General features: G+C 28.9%; 1 long non-coding RNA gene across 2 annotated transcripts; it reads left to right on the top strand.

Moving 5' to 3' along the window:
• The first annotated feature begins 297 nt into the window (after nucleotides 1–297).
• Nucleotides 298–2261, top strand: LOC126551391 (uncharacterized). 2 transcript variants are annotated; one of them, XR_007605287.1, is made up of 3 exons: nucleotides 298–1182; nucleotides 1278–1412; nucleotides 1599–2261. It is a non-coding gene; the product is annotated as an uncharacterized LOC126551391 (long non-coding RNA). The 2 variants fall into 2 exon arrangements; XR_007605288.1 differs by having other exon boundaries at nucleotides 301–780.
• The last annotated feature ends 15299 nt before the right edge of the window (nucleotides 2262–17560 follow it).

The raw sequence follows: 17560 nt of genomic DNA, 5'->3' as shown, positions 1-17560 counted from the left end.
CCTTTTGAACTCGACGTACCCCGCACTTCGTTCGCACATATATATATATATATATATATATATACAATATACATATAGGTGTACAACACTGCGGATAACCGGTAGACTCGCGCATATAATATAATAGTATAACGGCCTCACCGGGCCGGACGGCGGACACCCTCGCCGATCAGGTTTTGTGCGGTAAAACGATATTATATATACGGAAGAGACGAGAGAGACGATGCGATGGTATTATTATCATTATCGTTATTATTATTATTATTATTATTATACGCGTCGTGCAAAGTACTCTATACGACCATCAGAGCAGCTACGACGACTCGACGAGATAGATATGAAAATACCGACGACGACGATCGTCGACTATACGCCGCGTATTTGGGGCGCCCGAGGCCACCGCTAAAAATACAACCGCCCGGAGAACTGGTTTAACAGCACTCGCGCGCGTATTTATACACACACACACACACACAATATTGCGTATGAGTATATAAGTACAACTCGCGCGTGTTGATGGAATTTCATGTACGCGACCAATACGGTTCGTGTGCGTTGTGGAATTCTTGTCGTCCCGAACGCTGCAGGAATTTCATCGGTTGCGCGGTGGCTGCGGCTGCGGCGGCCGAAATGCCATTTTTTTTCTCATTCTCCTCTTCGCCCGACATCGTCGTGGGCCGACACGCCAGCCGCCGATGATGACCCTTGTTGTAACGGAAGGAAGTATATCGTACACAGCGTCCGTCATGCGAGTGTGTGTAGTTCACACATATAATTCGGGTATAAACTACAAAAAGATAAATTTCGTCGCAAAAGACTCGAGTCTCAATACAATTTAGCCCACGCGAAATCACAGCGCTGTGATTCAGATCTTTCTAAGCCTTGCGATTGCCGCGAACAAAAGGGTCGTCAGATCTTAATACACTGTAATTTCGACCTACATTTAAAATATTGGTAATATTCTTTCGACAATATCGGCAATCGTCTGCTAAGAACCCGTTAAATTCTATGACGGATGTTTGGAATAATTATGTTATTAATAATAATAATAATAATTGTGTTATGAAATCCTAGTAATATATTATGTAGGTTTAGTTACATCGTATTTATGATTATTACTTCTAGACTAACCTAACCTATTTATCGACTGAAATAAATATTTTTTAAATAATGACTGCATACGTGAGTAATGAGTATAATTAATATATTATATTATGTATTGGCAATAGAACATCTACTTATTGTAATATCGATTTTTTATTACTATTGCTTAATAGGTGTATTTTCAAGGAATATTTATCTTGGTAATTACAATTTACAACACAACGATGAAAAAGGAGGAGAGAGTGGATTTTATGGATAGTAAAATCTAACTGCAGAGACAGGGGAACGGGAAGACGAATAGATTACAGGTAATAGCCGATCGTTTAAAAGTTTTATTCTGACTAATCCTTATTGTTCGTCGAATAATAATTATTGAAAATATTTTTTTGCTTTATAAATTATAGCAAGTACACCTTGAATATATTCTATAAATTATAATAAGTTAATTATAGAGCACACTTTTACAAATGTTAGATTATTAACGTTTTTTTTAGGTTTAAAAACGATTTTAACTGTATGTTTCAATTGCGGAAACGTTAGTTCTTCGTGCAGCGTGTACTAAGAGAGTACCAGCTACATACAATAACAACGTCGTAACATAGTAAACGTAAAAAACTGCAATTACATTGAGAACAACAACAACAACAACTACTACTACAGCAGCAGCAAGCACGAATACGACTTTCCCTCCCTCTAAACAGCCTTATTACTCACCGTCGTGCTTGGACGCAATAGTCGCCACCCCACCAACAACCGTTCCGATGGACAACTACAACTGCAGTAGTATAATATTATTATTAGTCATTAGTTATTATCTTTATCTAAGTACGTAGTTATAACTTATCACTTATATCTTACTGTATTCTTGTATCAACTCGACGATGATTTATACATACAGGATGATTCACCAAACATGCACACCCCCATTTTTCATTTATAATAGCGAATTTATTCAAATTCTGAATTTTGAAATTTTAAAATATGCTTAAAGACCATTTGAAAAATTAATTGAGATTTTTTTTTGTATACTGTATAAGAAGAAGTGGTGATGCAATTTTTTTAAAATAAAAACCTCCGGGGTTGAAAACGTATTTTATTATATAAATTGTAAGTGAATACCGAATTTAAAAAAAAATTTGATGTAAGTTACAATTCAAATTTTGAACGAATATTTTTTTTTTTTGTTAAAATATTTATATTAAGGATGATAATTCCAAAAAAATAATAAAATTAAAAAACTAAAAAACTATTAACTTCTATAAAACAAAAGTTTATATCTCCAAAAGACTTCTAAGAGTACAAAAAATTTCAAGAATTTGAAAGTAACCTATCTTTAAGTAGGTATATTTAAAAATTTTGTATGAGTGTCTGTTATAGTAGAAGAAAATAAGCATGCTTACTAAATCACCCTGTATATATTATGTGTTATTTTCACATAAAACTTCACGACCAGTTTTCATTCAGCTAAACATTTTTACCTACCAATAACTGCGCAGCAGTACCAGTTGCGGTATTCTCGGCACTGCAGGCTTACATGGCTTCTCGAGCTGATGACTCGTGGTTTTTCCTCTTCGACGCGTGTCCACTTTATATCCGACGGCTGTCGTTCCAATACCTTGTATTGTTATATATTATACTACTGTCTGTGTATTTTTTAAATTATGTCTCTTAAAAAATAATAACAATTAAAATTCATATTATACTCCTATATTATTATGTACATTATGTTCACATTTCCAAAATTTTTTTCTTTTTGCGTCGTAATTGAAATAACTCTCGATGATTAAATTATATTTAAATATTGCATACCGTGTTTTTATTAAACTGTCATAGACCACACGAATATTAATAAAGAATAGTGTATGCAAGTTACATGTAGTACCTATATAACCTATACGACAAATTTTAATGAAATAATATTTTTCTAAAGTATATTATATAATTTTTTGGTAACAGTTAATTATTGTTTTGTTTCATGTGTAATTGGATGTCATTTTCATATACCTACTAGCTAGTTAAAATATATTTCTGTTTATTATTATGACAAAATAATTTAAAAAACAATAATTAGGTTATCAAAAATTCCACAACATACTGAAACATTCTCTAACCTATAAAATTTGAATGCGTAATACTATATTTTTTTCTATGAATTCTATGAGTTCTACTTTTTACTTTTAAGTTGTTAGTATTAAGTAAAAACCAATAAGTGATACATAACACTGATTACTATTATTCATGCATCTACGCATAAACGAATATAAATTACTTCATCGATAGCGCCAGTTATTTTATACATAGTATTTAATTCCATCTCTGTCGCCATCGGATCACTTAATATTATGTACTAGCACCAATAACTATTAACTCTTTTTCCAACTTCTTTTGTTCTTAGTAGGCATGACTTGGTGTGGTCATTACTAGTGTTCTGTCGGTTTGTTGAACAAGTCATCGTCCAGATAAAAAAAAAATGTTATCTTTCGAACATACGTTATAAAAGCCGTCCTATGCTGCCACAGTCAGATTGTATGTTGTCATCACTCGGCAGTAAGATGAGCATTTTTATACACACTATAATAAATTATAATGATTTAGATTGTATATTACAATAGTATATCAACAACTAATATATATAATGGTGTGATCTCGTCGGCATATGTCGACATTAAATTATAATTTGATATATTGATGTATTTATCAATCTATAAGTGTTGAGAAATTTATGTTTAAAATAATTTTCAATTGAAAATTACATGCATATTGTTTCAAATGTATTAAATATTACGAGTGTTTGATGCGGATTTCGTTGATTCTGAAAAATATATTTTTTTTATAATAATAATTAATTAAATATTGTTTTATGTGGTAGAATAACTGCTGGTACTGCAAAAACATTGTAACCAACTATTTTTTTTTGTCATTCTGCAGGCATAAAATTTAAAAAAAAAGTTGTCTCTGTATATTAGGTATTATTCATTTTTTTATCATTATTATTTTATTATAATTTTTTCATAAACTTTGTTAATTTAACAAATAAAATAAATCTTATACATAAAAAAAAACAAGAATTAACTCACCCAATAGATCCCAATCATCACCAATGTTTTAGCTATAAATATATATATAATTATCATCATTGTACTCCTTAACTCTCTAAAAAATAAATATAATGAGAGCATAATATAATAATTAACATTTAAAAATAATTGAATGCAAAAAAATATTGTGTAAATTACTTGTGTTAAAAGTCAAACAATGTCTACAATTTAGTATAATACATAGGCAAGTATAATACGTGTAAGGTAAAATTGCACTTATTTTTATCAAATTGTACTCAAGACTGAAAAAGGTAATGTTCGAATCGCAGTCTAGACTCCTGAAAACCACCCACGGTGTATAACTCCACTTAACACCTCATTTACATGTTTTTCTTTATGAAATGTATAATTTTCATGTAGAATTAAATGACGGCCACATTCACCTTTAACGATCTGTAAGTATATACACAAAGAAACTCTTAAATCTAAACAACAATTGTATATGTATTTAAGTATTTATTTTATATCGTATTATCGTATTATCACACATCAATATATCATTTGACAAAATTGTTAAAATTTTTGATGAAATAGTGAAAATATGAATTTTATATCTATTGTCGATAATATCGGGCTCTCCCCATATTTTACGTTAATTTTAAAACAATTTTTTTTTTTTTTTTAGGACCTAGGATACTGGATAGCTAGATATTATTTATCTCGACGATGACTATAGTCAATTTAAGACATGATGAAGTACTTGTTGCTAAAATTCCTAGCTGATCATCCATTCGGGAACTAAGAACAGAGAGAAAAATTAATTATATCATGGTAAGTACCTAATACTAAATTGATTAAAATCGAAATGATCCACTAAAATTAATATTTATAAGTTCTATGAAATGATCGGATATTCGGATCGATTATAATTATTCGAATCAATAAATGCAGTTTGGTCATTTTAGTTCGTTTCTTTGTCTCGGTATAATAAGAATATAAAAAAGTATCGATTAATTAATGAATATTTATACTAATATATAAGTTAAATTTTATATAAAAAAAACTATTTAAATTGCATGATAAATATATTCGTATACATAATTTAATTCCTTATAGGTGCTATATGATATTATACAGTATTTATCTACATTTTTTGCTTGATATTATTTATTATAAACCAGGTTCTACATATTTTTATATTTAGATACATATATTTCGTATGTTCTGGTAATTTTTAATAATTATTAATTATTCTATTTTTTTTCTGATTAATTAAATAATGTTTAACTCAAATGCTACTTGAAATTCACCTGTATAAAACTTCTAACAGATATTTCAAATCGGACTTGTTCCAACTTCCAGTTTACAAATAGTTTTTGGCCGAATCCTCTTTTAACGGAAACGGAATCGGACCTTTTTTTTATTTTACACGGAAACGGGCTGTGTGGCGGAAATGGGCAATATTATTCTAGCGGAAACGGTAAACTCTCCGTAAATCAGTATTATATATAAAAAAAAAAGCGATGTTCACCATTCACAATGACACAATGATAACATACATAATTATTTATACATAATATAATATAATACACAATGTTCGTATACAATTATTAATATTTTTAACATTAGCCAAATGGCTACTACTATCAGGCAAATTATTAGAATTCATTAGAATTAATTTTCCGTCAGCTTATAAAGTATAACATTTTGATTAAACCTAAACATGCTGCTGCCATCCTAGATAGTTTATTTTATATTTTGTTTCACTATAATTTGAAGTTTTATTTTATTAAATTATTATTATTATTTATAATTTATTATAATAATAAGGCCGCGAGCAACAGTGGCCATTGGGTGATTTTTATGTTATAATAATAATAATTTAATATGAAAAGTCTCATCAAATTTACAAACGATTTTTTACATAATAACATCGTGGGTGTGTGAGTGTAAAAATGCAAATATGTTTTGTTAGTTTTATATTATAAAATACGGATTATACGAATATTTGGAGATAAAAGTAAGATAAATAAATAAAAGAAGTGCACATATGACGTATTATAAATTAAAGATTCAAACGTGATAACAACCATAGGATTTTTAACTGATTGACCTACGAGTGAATTTCTATTGTAATATTCATATTCTAATATTCTATTCATATTGAAATATACGAAACAGAACGAAAACTAAGTATTATATTCATAAGATCTACACGGTTAGATAATATTTAGAATATTTAGATGTCGGACGACACGTTAACGTGTTTAAATGTTAGTACATTTTTCTCGTTAAGTTGTTGAAATAAATAATAACGGATGTGGCGGATAGTGGAAGAAGATTTTTTGCTATGATTGGCTCACACACAATAACAGCATGACATTTTATAATAATATTAAGATTCTTTTTTTTTATATTAATATTCCTCTGCAGGATTGTTGACTATCAAATAGTTAAAAAAAAAAAAAGATTATTGTCATTACTATTCAAAGACGGCCTCGGCCAAAACCTCGCGGGATATTATTTATCAAGTATGTATAAGTAAATAATACGGACGGCCTAAAAACACGAAAAGAACGTCTTTCTATTGTCTTATCTGATTAGAAAAAAACCCATATAATATAGTAGTGTGTCACTGAGAACTTTCTTAATTAATAATTGACACATACTTGTACCGTAAAAATAGTGATTAATTACTCAGATAATAGATAGTTATTGACGTTATTGTTAAAACGTTATTGATGATGAGTCTTAGTGTCTGACAACTCTATGACTACTGGATGTGAATTGGTTATTTTGGAATCTTTACTCTTAGTGTGTATATATAGGTAGGTATCGTGCTGCAGCATAGACTAATTTTAGTTTAAAAAGTAGGTCAAAACATAGATAAATTATACGTTTATCACTCAAAATATAAGTGCTTATATGAAACGCATAAAATATATCTATATATTATGTATACGAGTACAATGCACATATAAACTTTAATTGATTATTGAACACAATAACCATATTTTCAATAACAAATTTCAAGTCCCAAAATACGTAATAATAAAACATCTTGAAAAACACTTGAATATTTTCAAATAACGATTACTATTATGGTTTCATGTGTATTCGTAAGATTACAACGATGATTACAAATGGCTTCCCGTTAAAGTCTAATTTCATTTTGGTATCGGCACGCATTCATGTTAATGATTTCGATTTCCAAATAGTCAACAGCATTTTATTATATTTTTATCGTGCATATGTTTTGAAAATTAAAAACGATCATCCTGACTATGGTTAAATAATGAAATAAATGAGTGTTGGTAGAGAAGTAAAATAACGTTAAAAGCAAACCGATTGACTTGATTTTTGATTAGTAACATTGTTTGTGACTTTTTTGGTAGTTCTTTGAAGCACGAAAATGTGTTTGTATACAAAAATTCTAAAATATAAATCATTGTAAAATCAATACATTTCTTGATTTATTCCGAGCAATAAATTCACCACCTACTTTAGCATTCATATGAAATATAAATCATATATAATAGAATACTTACAACCTTTACAGTGACAATACGGTGTTAACTATATTGAATGATAATTTATCGGAGCGATAATTTTCTTCTTACGAAATACAGGTACTTTTTATTAACTGTATTATTATACGCGTAATGCCATGAATACATATTGTCATATTTGTAGGTATAATAGATACACTATAAGTATAAATTATTACCCACTCATATTTTAACTAAGTCAAGGCGATTATATATAAAATATCCTCCCCCGACGAAATGTCCAGTCATTCTGAAGCTGAATAATAATAGAAAGTGAGAGAAGGGTCGGAGTGGTGTATATTTAAATACTTTATAATATGGTCCATGATATTATTTTGTATCAATTATACAGAGTAATACGCTCGCCAGTCGTCTGTTGTAATATGCACATTTCACGTCCACTTCTCTATTCACCTCTCGTATAAAATTTAAATCTAAACATTTATTATCTAACTACTTAAATACAGCGAAAACTGACTTTGATTAAAAATCGCGTTACAAAAATATGGATTATATAAAAAAAAGAGCTATCGACGGGGATGCGAGACGAAAATATAATACATTATAAACACCAAACGGAATAAATATTATATAAAAATATTTTCCGCGAACGGATTACTGTGCACAAGCGAAATACATGTTTCGCTAAGCGTATATGTAAACACGAGCAACGTATATTATGCTCAGAGACGATATTTCTGATGGTCAAAATGGGTTCTTAAACATATATACGAGAGTTACGTCACCCCCGATCTGCGCGTGTGATTTAAGTATCCATACGTATATTCTCGCGATTGGGAGATGACGCAGCCGCGGCGGTAAGCATATCACATAGACTTGTTCCGGGGACCATATATATTACTGCAGCAGTATATTATAATAGTCGTGTAGTCGTCACGAAAACACACGTACAACCCATGACCTTTTGATCAAAATTAATATACCGATTAATTACCACCGCAACAGCATTGCCGCGGTGACCTTTATAGTATCGGATGATGCATAGTTTTTTTTTTACACGCGGGCTCGAGCGTATGATGCGGCGATTACTGATTTATGAAAAAATAAGTACAACGTCAACACGTGAGCACTATTATATATAGTATGTACAATGTACATACAGGTTTATGCTCATCGTATATATTATAATATAATATGATATATGGTATTTATTATATACCTACTGATTTATCATATTCGCGTAATCACGTATTAGGTATATATATTATACGTACGTACGTAACTAGTAGAAAAAAATTAGGATTATCATGAATGATCTTACCGCGTGAAAAACCGTTGGCTGGACCAATGCTACACGAAATCGACGCTAGAGAACAAAAATGTATATATTAAGCCGATTTAATGACCAAAAACATTAATTTTATCGTCTTGAGTACAAAATTACGATTTTTTTTTAGAGGAAGTTTATTAGCTAAACTATTCTGATATTTAGAACCTATTAAAAGTACAAACTTGATATTATTTTCTTAAAAATATTAGCTTTTTATTTTTCATCGCATTATATAGTCTACAATTGAAAACCAATTTTGAATTATATGAACGTATTATTTTTTCTCATAAGTAGATTATGCTCGTTAATAAACGACTTTTAAAATATATGAAATCCTGCAGTTATTTTATGTTTAAATAGAATGATTTTGAAAATATATTATGGAACTTGTTTAGATTTAGATTTGAGATCGAAAAAAGTTAGTCTGCTAAGAATATTTCAGTGAACTCCTTGTATAGAGCTTAATAGAAAAAATCAAATCAATTTCAAATATCAATATTTCATCTTAAATACGATCAAATAACAATTATCAAATCACATATTATACGTATATTTAAAAATATCTATTTTCATCATAGACATGAGTGCATTATTATAAGTAGATTATTTTCAATTAAGTAAAAGATTACGCGTAAAATAGTTTTGAACATCCAAGTTTTAAAATGTAATAACGGTATTAGCCTTATTAACTACGTCTTGGTTAAACGACAGCAGATAACATTTTATTAAGTACATAATATAATGATAATAGGTGAAAAAAATTGTAGTCATAAGAGAATCCGCCGTCAGACAATTTTCTTTATTTGTGCGCGTGTGTGTATGGGGGGGGGGGGGGTCGAAATAGAACAATGAGATAGCCGCTATATAGAAAACGGCGGTCAGCCGTCGCGTCGTGTAGTTTCCGTTCTGACGGTGACGTGAACGTAAAGGTTTTTTTTCGCGTCAAAGACGTTTCAAAACTCCTGAAATTCCGCACGCATACCGTCATTAATATAGTGGAAGCATTACATTATTTATTGCGATAACGCGTATGATGGTATGGGCTTATATTATTTTATTTTATATATACCTCTATACAAAGGATAATATACAGACGTATATAGTGGGCGGCGGAGAAAAGAAAATGACCGAGCACAAATTCCGCGCGTCCATTTCACACATTACACACACACACAGTGGCGCATATTATATGGGAGTGCGGTTTTTAATCGGCCGATTAGCATACGGACACGCGAAACGGGGAGAATAATAAAAACACTTATTATCATAACAGTGGCAATGACGGTGGCGGTGGTGGCGCGCACGTATATGATGATGGCTAACGGGACGCGTATACACAGAAACTGCAATATACAAGTGACCACAGTATATTATAATACACACTCACACACACACGTGTGTATAGGTACTTGCTACTATGCAAATGACATTGCCACTGCTGTAGCGGAGTTCTTTTACGCGAAACACTTCACACGGTAAAAAATAAAATTCAATAACCCGAGACGGTTATAAATTTATAATATATATATATATAATACAACATTTTAATATAAATGACATGATGATATATGACGTGTGTTGTATTCTAGCATTTCAAATTTAAACCAAGCCTGAGGGTATTACCTATATACGAACTCGAGACGGTCATATTTAAGCTCGTTTTTTAAACTAAAATGCATTTTAAAAATAGGTAAATAACAATTAAGTTCCACTGAAAATTGTACCATAATGTACCGTTGCAAACATAGATTGTTGTTGTTCAATTAAAAATTGTTAATAGAAAAATGTTAGGTTAGAACGCATTGAATTGTGTTTGTGTGTTTATTTAGTATTTATTTTACGAATTTGGCGAAAATATTATTACAATAAAATATAATAATATAATGAAAATTTTGATAGTGTTATTTTATTGTAGTTCATACAACCGCTTATTGTATAGTAGTTGTAAAATCGACTAAACATTTACAATTTTAAAATACTCATTATACTCGCTTTCAAATTAAAATTTAAAAAAATCTATGAGATTCGCTAGGTAATATTGTATTCTTACTTTTAAATTTGATAAAACGTCAATTTAATGTAATAAAAACATAAATCCAATTAAATGAAATACTCAGAACAGTCAGAACTAAAATTTGCTACATTATGACTTATGAGTTTGTTGATGGAGACATCGCATTCGGATGTACCTATATAGTGTCCTTTAAATTATGCATAATTCTATGTAACCGCATAAGCTATATTTTGAAATTTTTTGAGTTTGGTGATGGGTAAAAAAAGTTATCGAATCGCTGTACGTATTATTATAATATCGTTTGATTTTTCCTATATTCTTAATCTCTGACATTTATATTAAAAAATGACAAAACATTTAAAGCACGCCGCTGATAAATGTCCACATTAACACATAAAATTATAAAAGTATTCAACTTTTGAATTGTGATAATGACAATAGCGTTGAAAATATTTAACAAGTTACGTTTATCATTATAAAAATCGATAAATTTCAATCACTATAAAATTGGATTTTACTCGAAATATCTTTAAAATAATGTTGTTTTGTTTTGATGCAAATAATTTATTTAGATCAGTGTATACTTTTTTGAAATAGTTATTTCGCACCTTATTTTAAAAACGTGTGAAATAAAAACATTTACATTATTTACAATACTAATTTAAAATTATTAATACGATAATGTAGAATGATAGAGGAACTGAATTAAACCACAAAGCTAATTTTCCAATTAAAACAAATTTTGCTAATCAAAATCAAAAAAATATACTATACAAATTACGTCACAGACATAATATTATATTTACGCTGTACATGATATAGTACATGTGTATAAATTATAACGTATGATGTCGTATTTTATTTGTATGCATGTAATTTGTAAACACCGCTTAGAATTTATGTCAACAAATAAGCTACGTGGTAGTCGCCATAGATACACGGTTTAATCAACAATGACTAATCCGGCATGATTATCAACAAATGATGACAAACCAAATATTATTATTTAATGAGTTATTTTATATTTAATGTTTTTTTTTAAACAATTTGAATGAATGGACGGAGAAATGAAATATTTTTTGATTTTCCTATTGATTTTTTGCTACAAAAATTAAAGTAATAACTATATTACTAAAAATAACTTATTTTGTTTGTTATTTTTTTTATATGCTTCCATATTGGACAATAATAATGATTTCGTTTTTATTGGTGTGCTATATAATAATAATTAGGTACACTTTTTATCAAATTTACATGTTTATTTATAAACACTATTTATTTTTAAAAATATAACACCGTATAATTTCATATTTTTTTTGATCAGATAAAATTTAATTTAACATAATTATTATTTATTATTTAATTGTAGGTACATAAATTCAAAAATAATATATGACGATGACGAATTTTATTGGAAAAATCGTGAAAAACACATTCATTTTATCAAATACGTTTTTTTCGTCGTTGAAATATTTATGTTTGACATGTACCACTTGCAATGATAATTATTATTTTAAATTCACGTCGAGCGATAGACCTATAGGACTCGGTTGCTATATATTGTAGAAACGAAAAAAACTGTTCAAACCTTGTGGTTTTGATTACATAATCGTATCCGATAATACACTATATAGTATATAATATAACGACCAAGCGGATCGAATTATTCTTCAAACAAATCGATGCGACTTCTCTACAATATATTATATTGAAGACTGTTACCGCTAACTCTTCCGCACTAATTCTCTTCAAATTAATAACACACGAGTCGTGCCGAAAAATAAATTCTACGAATCGATTTCCGCGAACGGAATCTTTTTAGGAAACCCAAATATACGAATGCGATTTTACTGTATCGGTAAAACAATACTGCAGAGCGGGATGTTAAAATCGTCGAGGGTTGGTCGGGTGGTGCCGATTTATGCGTTAATCGTAGTTATATCGATGTGCGTACGAGCGCACAGTACGCCGTTAATAAATTTCAACGGTTATACGATAATAATAATATATTCTCTTACGCCAAATAATTCCGATCGGATCAATTATTGAACAAAATAATATGTCTATTCCGGTTCTCGCAGGACACGATCGTATTGATTATATATGCTGTTTCTGTGCGACACTGCGCGTACGAACTATTTATCAACCAAACATAATATTATTGCGGTGTCTACTACATGCCTAATATACAACCCATGAAATGTTTATGCGCTTCTAAGTGCACAACGTCTCTCGGTTTTTACACTCGGAGTTTCTATACGGCTGGTAACTTGCCCGCGCCAATCGAATGTACGTATTAGCCCGCCAAACACTATATATAATAGAATATAATAAACTACTCGTGAACAGGCCTGCAATAAACAATAATATATATAATAAGTTTGGATTACATTAATATTGTATTATTTGGAGCGACCGCAATAAAGTGTTTTAGTTCTTCGCCAAACGTGCATAATAATATACGTCATATTTCAGACGATATAATATAATATTTATGGTTTGAACAAAAATGAACTTTTTTTACTCGGAAATTATGTACGCGTCGATATTAACATAATATTATTAAAAACACCATAAAATAATATTTGCTAGTGTATTTTGTTTAAATCGAGCTGCGACGATGGGTATTAAACCCAATCAATAATATTAAATTGATTGATTTCCCGTTTTTCGAAACAATGTCCCGTGCATTTAAATGTCATCAAACATAAAAGTATTATACAATAATATAATTAATTAATTAATCGGTTTGTTATTTTTATGCCGTGTCTCGGCGTTTAGATGTTAATTAAACATAGGCGCACGCAAAATCTCTGAGAAGTATACCTATATTAAAGAATGTACACTGCAGAGGTGTCACACATATTCTCGGGTGCTATCAAGTCACGTCCTTTTCAATTTGGGTGAAGTCCAAAGCCCCGTTTGGCTGTAGTTTCGAGAAAGTCAATTTACCAAAAAAATGCGCACTGGTTGCATCCGCCTAGCGAATTCCGTTTAAATGTAACGAAAACGCCGTTAAACTGAACGAAGGTTAGTAATAAAAGTTATTATTTTATTCACTCCGATTATTTTCAAACACAATTTTAATACGATTTATGTCGTTTAAATCGATTCGATTTTAATTTTTTTTTTTGTTTTTATGATGAAAACTATCCATCGTAATTATATTATGTTTGTGAATGATGAATAATGCATTATGATAGTTTATAGTTTATAGTTTTTAACACAATACAAAGTATACAATAATCCAGAGAAAATTAATAATTAAAACACGTATACGTATTTTTCTATTGATTTTTTTCTTTAGGTATAATACAACCATCGTTATTGGGTAATTATATTCCAATAAACTAGACAGGTAGTCGGGTTATATTATTCTGTAGACTTTTAATGGTAGTAAAGTATGCGTAATTCTGTTTAGTAGACAATATTGTAGAAAGGTATTTGCTGAAGTTATAAATAAAATAAATATGAATATGGATTTTGTTTAATTTAATAATATTACAACTTAGGTACTTAAACGGTTATAATTCATGGTATAGGATTACAAAGATCATATTATATAGGTATTAATTTAAATATTTAGAAAAAAATGACACATTTCTTAACTCTGGTGTTTATGTTATTATTTATTAACATTTGTTAAATAATATACTTATTACAGCGATTATAATAATGTTGATTAAAACAATTTTTCACATTAAGAAATATTTTTTAAAGAACGTGAGTCATTTGAAATATTTTTTTAATTGACTAAGTCGTCTAATATATAGTAGTATATAGACTCGCTTACAATTTAATTTAATAGAATATAATTATTTTTATTATTTATATACAATCACCACACTCGTATATTACTGATTAAATTTATTGATTACAAAATTATTAAATATTGCATACTTTATTTTCCATTTTATTATTTTATAAATAATAGATGACATAAAAATTACTATGCGTGTATTAATCCTTTTTTTTTTTTTTTTGAAAAAAAAACATAATAATATTATGAATAATCAGTTTTAATTTACAATGAAGTTATTTTTTACGTGTCAGATGTATAATATATATTATATAATGTATAATGTATAATATATAATATATAGCTATATATATTATATACATATGATATGTTATACAATAGTATTCATGTTTTTTCTTCTCGTAAAAATATTCCAAAAAAAAAGTGAAGAAAGGAAACTATTAATAAAAACTAATTACCTACCGTGAAATTGTTTTTTCTTTAATGTGTGAGCAAATGGAATAATGTATACAAATGACAAATATCTTAAAAAATATTATATATAATACAAAAAGTCACAAGCAGTACTAAAATTTCTTGTGCGTTTGAACTTGTTGACAGACAATAATAATTGAATAATATAATAGTGAACACTACACAGTATTTATTATCTATTAATCGATAAACAAATAATACGCTGTTATTAATATTATAATAGCTATTGACGAATAAAAGTCCTCTTTTATTATCATATTTTCCCTCAAAACTCGCGTATTCATTAAAGGTATCTATGTAGGTTATTATTTTGACTTAATATTAGACTGACGCTTAACCTGCAAGACGTCTCATTTTAACAAACGTAGATAAATAACAGGAACTGAATTATAGGCTTCACCTATACTAAGGCCACTCCTTCGTTTCAAAACTGGGTAAAAGTATCAATAGTAAAATATTAGCTCACAAACTCATTATATGACGTGAATTTCTTCTTAAACCTCTTGGTCGTTATTTGGCATTGTATCTGCGGGGTTCTGCCAAGTACTCAAATAATATGACAACTATTCAAGCTCTTTAGGACATCTATCTTTACGTCATTACCGAAGCAACGGGAGCACCAGCGGTATATGTACCAATGAAACTTTTAAATCTAATCTTAAAATCAACTCAGTCAATAAAATCGCTTTATACTTTTTTTTTTTTTTACATAAACACATCCAAGTAAAACTTTATTCAAATCTCAATCAACTCATTTCACAATTTGTTTCAAACGCGGTTCTCGGAAATCCACTCAGACAACTCAAACGGAACTGGTGCCTTGATCTGATTATCTAGTATTCCGAATTATCAGGAGTCTCTTATTCCTTTTATGGCATTCGTAACGATATTCTTTAAAATAAACTCTTAGCCTATCGTACTTAAACTTACCTTGTCTGTATACTAAACCGTAATTTTTCAAAATAAAATTGCTTCTTTAATATATGTTTGTACATGGGTATATAAAAAAAAACTAAATTAAAAATATCTTATTTACGAGTGATAATTACTTCTGTGAATCAATGATGACTTGAACAATTATATATTATGTAGCTATTTAAATATACATTAAAATTTAGATTTCCGCATATTATTTAATTGGACTCGCGTAATTGGACGCCTGCGTATACTATTAATTGAGTATGTAGAATAAGTATTAAACCCACTGTATGAATGAATATTATGCAGTGCACATCTTATAACAAGCATAATATTATGTATTATGCACTTAATTCCACGTTTATTTATAAAATGCATGCAAAGTTTTTTTTTTTAAAATTGCATGCACATGCACATTGGAAATCTTATGATAAGGTATACCTACACAACATTACGACGTTTCGTTCGCACGACTAGAACGGATAATTTTCAAAAGTGTAAATTAAAGAAAATTCTATAGCTACAATAATAATTATACGTAGAAAATAGAAATATTCTGCAAATTATTTGTCTTTACAATATGAGTAAACGTGTTATTATAATATTGTTATACAGCCCACCTGTTCCAATTGGTCGGTCCGCGTTCAACACAATATTAGATTATGCAATCGTATAATAACATATAATATAGGTATATAGATTATAAATATTAGTATTAATAATCAATGATAATATCTATTGCAGCTAATTATTATACGTGCATACCGTTGTATATAATTGTATTATGTACGACTTCCGAACAGATCCAAGGGCGTTTTTGAATGAGGCTTGCAATTCGCGACCCTCACCTAGTCCACTATTTTTTTTTAACTTTTTATTTATACTGTTATAATAAAAATTTTGTTTTAATTTGTATGAAAGTTTTTCATCGACAATAGTTCCTTAGATAAATGTTTTCTAAAATTAAATTATCTTCTTCTTCAAACAAACGTCTGAATGATGATTTATTTATTATCATTTTTTGATTATACATAGCTAAGAATAAAAACTTTATTTCGTGCTTTTATACCAACCTTCTAACAATTTTAAATACTACCGTTTACATTCAATATAATTGATCTACAGATTATGAATTAAGTATGTTTGTAAAATTACAGAAAATAAATTAGGTACCATTTTTTTTCTTCAGAAGTCAAATATTACGATAACTGATTATTATAGTAATTGCAGTACTATTTATTATTTTAGTATAATTAATCGACATTTTAATATTTATATAAAAAGCATGAGCAAAATAAATCATTTGAAAAAAACATTTCTTGTACACACAAAAAAAAAACATTAATTATTAAGTACATATTTCATTTCTATGAATGGTTGAACTTTCAAGTTTCGAGCATGATAAATCATCCT

The sequence above is a fragment of the Aphis gossypii genome, chromosome 3, assembly GCF_020184175.1.
Source record: "Aphis gossypii isolate Hap1 chromosome 3, ASM2018417v2, whole genome shotgun sequence".
Taxonomy (NCBI): Eukaryota; Metazoa; Arthropoda; class Insecta; order Hemiptera; family Aphididae; genus Aphis; species Aphis gossypii.
The sequence above is the reverse complement of the archived record's forward strand: the minus strand, read 5'-3'. Positions and strand labels throughout refer to the sequence as shown.